We start from the raw sequence: 6,000 nt of genomic DNA, 5'->3' as shown, positions 1-6,000 counted from the left end.
TTGATTCTGCAGGATCTATTGCCTTCTCCGCCTCTAACTTTGGTAGCATGCTAACATCTGTCTTTCTTTCTCCTCAGGCCTTTGACAGCTTCTAACCTTCATCCCACTAACACCAGTCTCTCTCCTCCGGCCTTCCATGACCTCTAGCCTTCACAGCACAGCAGCATCTCTTCAGCTCTACACTGTAAAGAATTGACTGTAGAATTAACAGTAAATACCTGGCAAAAAAGTTGCCAATAAAGTACTGTAAAATTACTGTAAAAAGAATTACAGTATATTACAGGATACGTTTTACAGTTTTTTGTTGTATATAAATTACAGCAATTTCTTGTTTGTTTTTTTTACAGAAAACCACAATTACCTGTAATCTAGTTTACAACATTACCTTGTATTCTATTCAGATTACAGAAGTTACCTGGCAACTAAAGTTGCCAATAAATAGCTGTTAATACTTCACAATACAATATGATGTTGTATAATTGTTTTAGTTATTTTTAATTTTTTTACATTAGCAGTTTTGCAAATTATGCATACTGTGAGGTATTTTGAATGAGACCAGGCATACTGTTTATCCAAAATGCATCTACATTGCACTAAAGTCTTTTCACCTGTTAAATAAAAACGGAGCCAGAGCTGCAACAAAATAAAACTTTTATTGACACTCAATACAGTTTCACAACATTTTAAGAACATGGTGTCCTTTTTTTCAGAAAAGCTCTTAAACGTAAATTATACATCTTTGGACACCGGCCACCCAGTGGAATTCACATTGACCAGAGTTAAACATAGTCAAACATTATTAAAACTGACAACATACTCGGCTTAAAGGCCCAATCTGAAACCAGGACCTGAGGTAGAAATGTATTAAGAAGAAGGTCACATAATCTTTGGTATAATTTAACTTTTAGCTAACTAGCTAAAAAAGATGACCTTTTTTCAGTGTGTTTGGAAATCTTAATATATCAGCAAAAGATGTAAATACTAATAAAATGTTAAGAGAAGAACAATGTCCAGTCACATAGTGAGGAGGAGAACAGTCCTCATTCTTTATGTTTGACTTACACTCAAAGCCATTCAAAGTCCATTAATCTCTTGAGGAGAGAAGAGACGTGAGGACTGACAGAGTTGTTCTTGTTTTCACGCACCTTCCCACCTCTTTGGCAGACCAGCTTTGCCGTCTTGGTGCCTTTGGTTGGACTGATTCCAACGAAACATCTGAAATCACAAAATCACACGAAAAGAAACTTCATGAAAAATCGGCGCGGCAGATCCTTTAAAAGAGGGAGCCGAATCCATCAGGTTGTTCAAGACAAGATAATCATTTGCCCATTTAATATGAAAAGCAAAACTTCACAAGATTGCATGAGCTGACCAGCAGTGATATAGTTGCATCAACATAACCTCAGGCAGCAGGTCCTCTGGTTGGAGATTTCCTGATTTCCTGAAGTTATACCTGCTAGAACAAAACAAAAAAACGGTATTGCAGTGTATCAGCCGATTTGGCTCACAGATGATCAGTGATCTGCGGGAAAAAACAGCAGGTCATCCCTACTACAAAAAATGAAAACCAAAACCTTCAGTAAAATAATTTGTTGTGCATTCATTAGCCTACATAAATTAGCAAATTAACATGCATAGTGGATCACAATATACAGCTTTTAATTTTATGAAATGAGCTTTTCTGTTTTAAGTGCTTTATAAACATTAATCTAAGACATACCTTCGGTTTGCCAAGCGCTGAGAAGCCTCCGACACTGGATAGGTGTGATGTTGGCAGGGAGATCCTCCTCTTTGATGAACTGCAGGTCAGATCTGGATGCCACTCCAATGCTTGGGACTGTAGTTTGTCCTCTGGTAGGCTGGGTAATACCACCAACACAGCTTGTCTGATGTCCTCCCCCAGTACTGACATGTCAGTATATATCTGGGAGGGAGTGGTGAAATATAATCACTGATGTGCCATTCAGCTTGTACACATTAATGGACAATAATCAAGGAGAGCTTCTTGCTTAACACACATGTAGTTTGAGCCCTGGACTACCTCTGTTAAACTGTGAATACCCAAATCAGCAAGTTCCACAGCCAACTGCCCCCCCACAATAAAGTAGACAAGATGAATGCCAAATGTCTCTATGTTCAAAACACGATTTAGCTACTATAATGGGAAACTGCAGTTTCAATTTAGGCCCAATCCCATTTCACCCAGCTAGCGCGCTAGCGTTAGCATGCTAGTTTTAGCGCGATGTTACTGAGCTTAACTGCTCCTCTCATAAAAAAGCATCCTGGTAGGGTTGCATACTGCTTTTCAATTTCAAATGCCATTGATTCACTTTAAGTCATTCACTTTAGTAAGTTGTCACTTTAGTAACTGCAAACAATAGCATTGGTTTAATTAAGATCTCAACAATGTTATTACAATGACATCCCAACAAAGTTGAAGCCCATATTCATTTTGTAGGGAATTAACATTCAACTTACGTATTATGTACACGGCTGTTGCTCCTCTGCTCCTCTGCTCCCGTGCTCTCATGTCAAGGTCGTCTTTCAAACCGCCTCGTGCAACGCAATCGATATCAACAGTATTTAACTGTAACATGCACCATCTACAGTCAGAATACAACTTGCCTGTAATTTTACAATGTGTTACTGTGGAAAAATGCTGTTAGCTACTGTAATTATATTTGTCCCATGATGCATTGCGATATACAGGTAAACATCGTAAAACGACAGAACAAGAAGTTACTGTAAAATTTTACTGTAGAAACTACAGCAATTTGTTACAGTGTACCATTCTCTCGCTCTGTGCCCCTTTTACATCCTACATCCTATCAAACTGTTCCTTTATCATGGCTCATTATTGCTGTCATTGATAACAGTTTAATTTGATTACAGTTTGATTTTTTTGTGCATTATGTGTGAAAATGTGCTATTTATATCTCCCCAGTAAGTATTTAAGTGAATCCCTCCCATCTTCACATGGGCCTCCGCTTAATGTAGATGCTTCACATTGATGAAGTCCAGTCGCCACAACTCTCTGTGCTTACCTGAATCCATTTTGTTACTCAGTTGCATTTCATCTTCCATTAGAGAAGATAACAGGCTGTGTGTCACAAGTGGCCTTTAGGAGTGTGTGACAGATGTTGGGTTGTTTGGCTGATAATGAATTGAAACCTCAAAGGTCAAATCTGATTTTCATACCAGCTCTCAGCCAGTGATGGCCTGAGTCCTTTTAGAGAGCCCGCAGACCTTCTGTAACATTAGTTCCAGCACAGCACTGAAGTTGTGCTTGTGTCAGCTGCTTTGCTGCCAGCTGGTAACATCCCATTATTTTCATGCAAGTGTGCAGTGCATTTTCTAAGCTGGCAGTTCTCATTATTACTCTGCTATATGTTCACAGTGGAGTTGTTTGCTGCTGCAGGTCACACACTCCAGCCTCCAAATGTGCTTCAGTCTTTGTTACCGTTTGTTACCGAGGCTTTAGTTCCTCAGCTGAATCCTCTTTGCTGCTTTGAGTCTCTGAGACCTCCCTGATAGAGCAGGGACTGCACAACCATTTACTATACAAAGAGTATTAGGGCCATATTAAACAGGTTTTTTGCGACATTTCGAGAACAAAGTCATATTACTAGATTAAAGTGGTAATAGTACAAGAATAAAGTCGTAGACTAATATATCGTTTTTTGATGAGGAAAAAGTCATAATATTGAGAGTATAGAGTCGTACTATTGCGTGAATAAAGTCATTATATTGTGAAAATAAAATCATAAAATTTGAGAGAAATAAAACGGGTGAGAGGACCGTTTACTGCCTGCTTCTGCCAACTGCTGTTGTAAAACTCATATTTATGTCTGACATCGTGCTGTACCACACACATCAGACCAATCTCATTGTTTTTTGAGAAACCACCTTACAGTCGACCACTACCAGCTACTTCCTGCTCCACAAAAGAGACAGTTTCCCTCCTGTCCATGTGGTTCTTTCGTCTGAACAGAGCTAGCTTCTTACTCAATCTTTTGAAAGTACAGGTACTTAAGATAATGTGGTGCTGATGCCAAAAGATTCAGTTTTCCGTTATTTGTGAAACCTATATTGAAGAATAGTTTTACAAGATGCTCCATGCTTTTAACAGAGGTGTTCGCTGCTTTTCTGAAATAACATATACAACTTTATTCTCGTAATATGACATTTTTCTCGTCTAATTTACGATTATATTATGACTTAAAGGGGACATAGCATGCCCATTTTACCACAAGTTGATATGGTTCCTTGGGGTCTTAATGAAATGTCTGTAACATACTTTGGTCAAAATAACACAAGGATCATTTAAAACAGCACCCTTTTTACCCTGTATAAAACAGCCCTCCACAGAGTGACCTGTTTTGAGTGCCTGTTCCTTTAAATGCTAATGAGCCAGCTCCCCCCTCCCCCCCATGATTTTAAACGATATAAATTACATATTTTATATGATATAAATTATCAAATATGCATCCCATACTTTGTATTCCCCTTCTGTTGTCCTGGAGTTTTAATTTTCCCAATCACATAATTAAATGTCCCCCTCTGCCCATCCACTACAAGCACACAAGCAGACAGACAGAGAGAGAAAGAGAGGGGTGGGGGGGGGGGGCTATGAAGACCATCATTTACCCCCGAACCCCGACATTCAACGGGTACAACAACAAGCGGAGAAAGCAGAATCGCGGGCTGACCTTATATATACAGTCTATGGGGCTGACCAGCGGAGAAATGCACGTCCCGTGTGAACAGCCAGGCGGCTGCGTGCTGGAGAACGGCGCTGCGCTGCCTCGCAGCGGCGCTTCCGCGTCCGGTGTAAACCCGGCGTAATGAGTGGGGGGGCTCTGTGTGTTTGACCAGTGTTACAGTAGTGCTGAACACTGCGGAAGTCTTCCACACTGCTGGCTGTGTGGCGCTGACACAAATTCCAGCTCACGCACGGGAGAGCGAGCGGTCGCTCCCGAGCAGCTGCTGCAGCCTCCCAGTCCCAACGATCCAGACAAATGCCACATGTGAGTGAATCGCGGGCTGACCAGCGGAGAAATGCTCGTCCCGTGTGAACAGCCAGGCGGCTGCGTGCTTGGGAACGGCGCTGCGCTGCCTCGCTGCCTCCGGTGTAAACCTGGCCTAACGAGTGTGGGGGGACGGGGGGGATGAGGTGGGGGGTGGGCCAAGACCATGTAGGGAGACTTCCAGTGCCTTGTTACGACACAAAACCCAGGAAGCTCAATCGAGTCGCTCAAGCATGACGTTTCTGACTTAGAGGAACTATAACAAAACGCGCAAGTGTTTTTTTCCCCGAGTTTTTGGGTTGGTAGACATGCCAGATACCCACATTAACCTGTAGAAGCACTAACAAAGTGGAATTTGCATGCTATGTCCCCTTTAATACTCGAAATATCAAAAAGATGTTGGGCTTCAATGTGGTCCTAATACTACGTTGTAACTAAGTGTCTTTGACTGAAAGGTAATTTATGTCTTTTGACTACATATAGGCTGTTTGTCACCCATTTTCATCCAGTAACAACAGCCTAGATAGAGGAAGAGAGAAGAAAGTGAAAGTCCTCAAGTCGGATTGAGGACTTTCACTTTGTCACTATTATCTAGAGCAGAGGTAGCCAACACGGTGCGAGCTAGATGTGGTTTTTACCCCCAAACTGAAGGCAAAAAAGCGAAAGAAAACATACTATTTTCATAATGATTGGGAGGAAGAGTTATTTTTTACGACAGTGAAAGAAAAATGTGTGTGTCTCATTTGCGGGGCAACTGTTGCGACGGCAAAGCGGCACAATGTGGAGCAGTGGTCGCCAACCCGTCGATCGCGATCTACCGGTCGATCTGCCAGTCTTCACTGTCGATCCCCGAACTCTCTGGACTCACTGTCTGTAGTCGCGCCGCAGATCAGCTGTGTGTCGGTTGTCTGTGTGTCGGTTGTCTGTTTTTCACACGCGCTGTGTGTCTGCTACTGGCGTCTGAGCTGCTGGT

Source organism: Hippoglossus hippoglossus, chromosome 3, assembly GCF_009819705.1.
Source record: "Hippoglossus hippoglossus isolate fHipHip1 chromosome 3, fHipHip1.pri, whole genome shotgun sequence".
In the NCBI taxonomy this organism is placed as follows: domain Eukaryota; kingdom Metazoa; phylum Chordata; class Actinopteri; order Pleuronectiformes; family Pleuronectidae; genus Hippoglossus; species Hippoglossus hippoglossus.
This window is presented reverse-complemented; position numbering follows the sequence as displayed.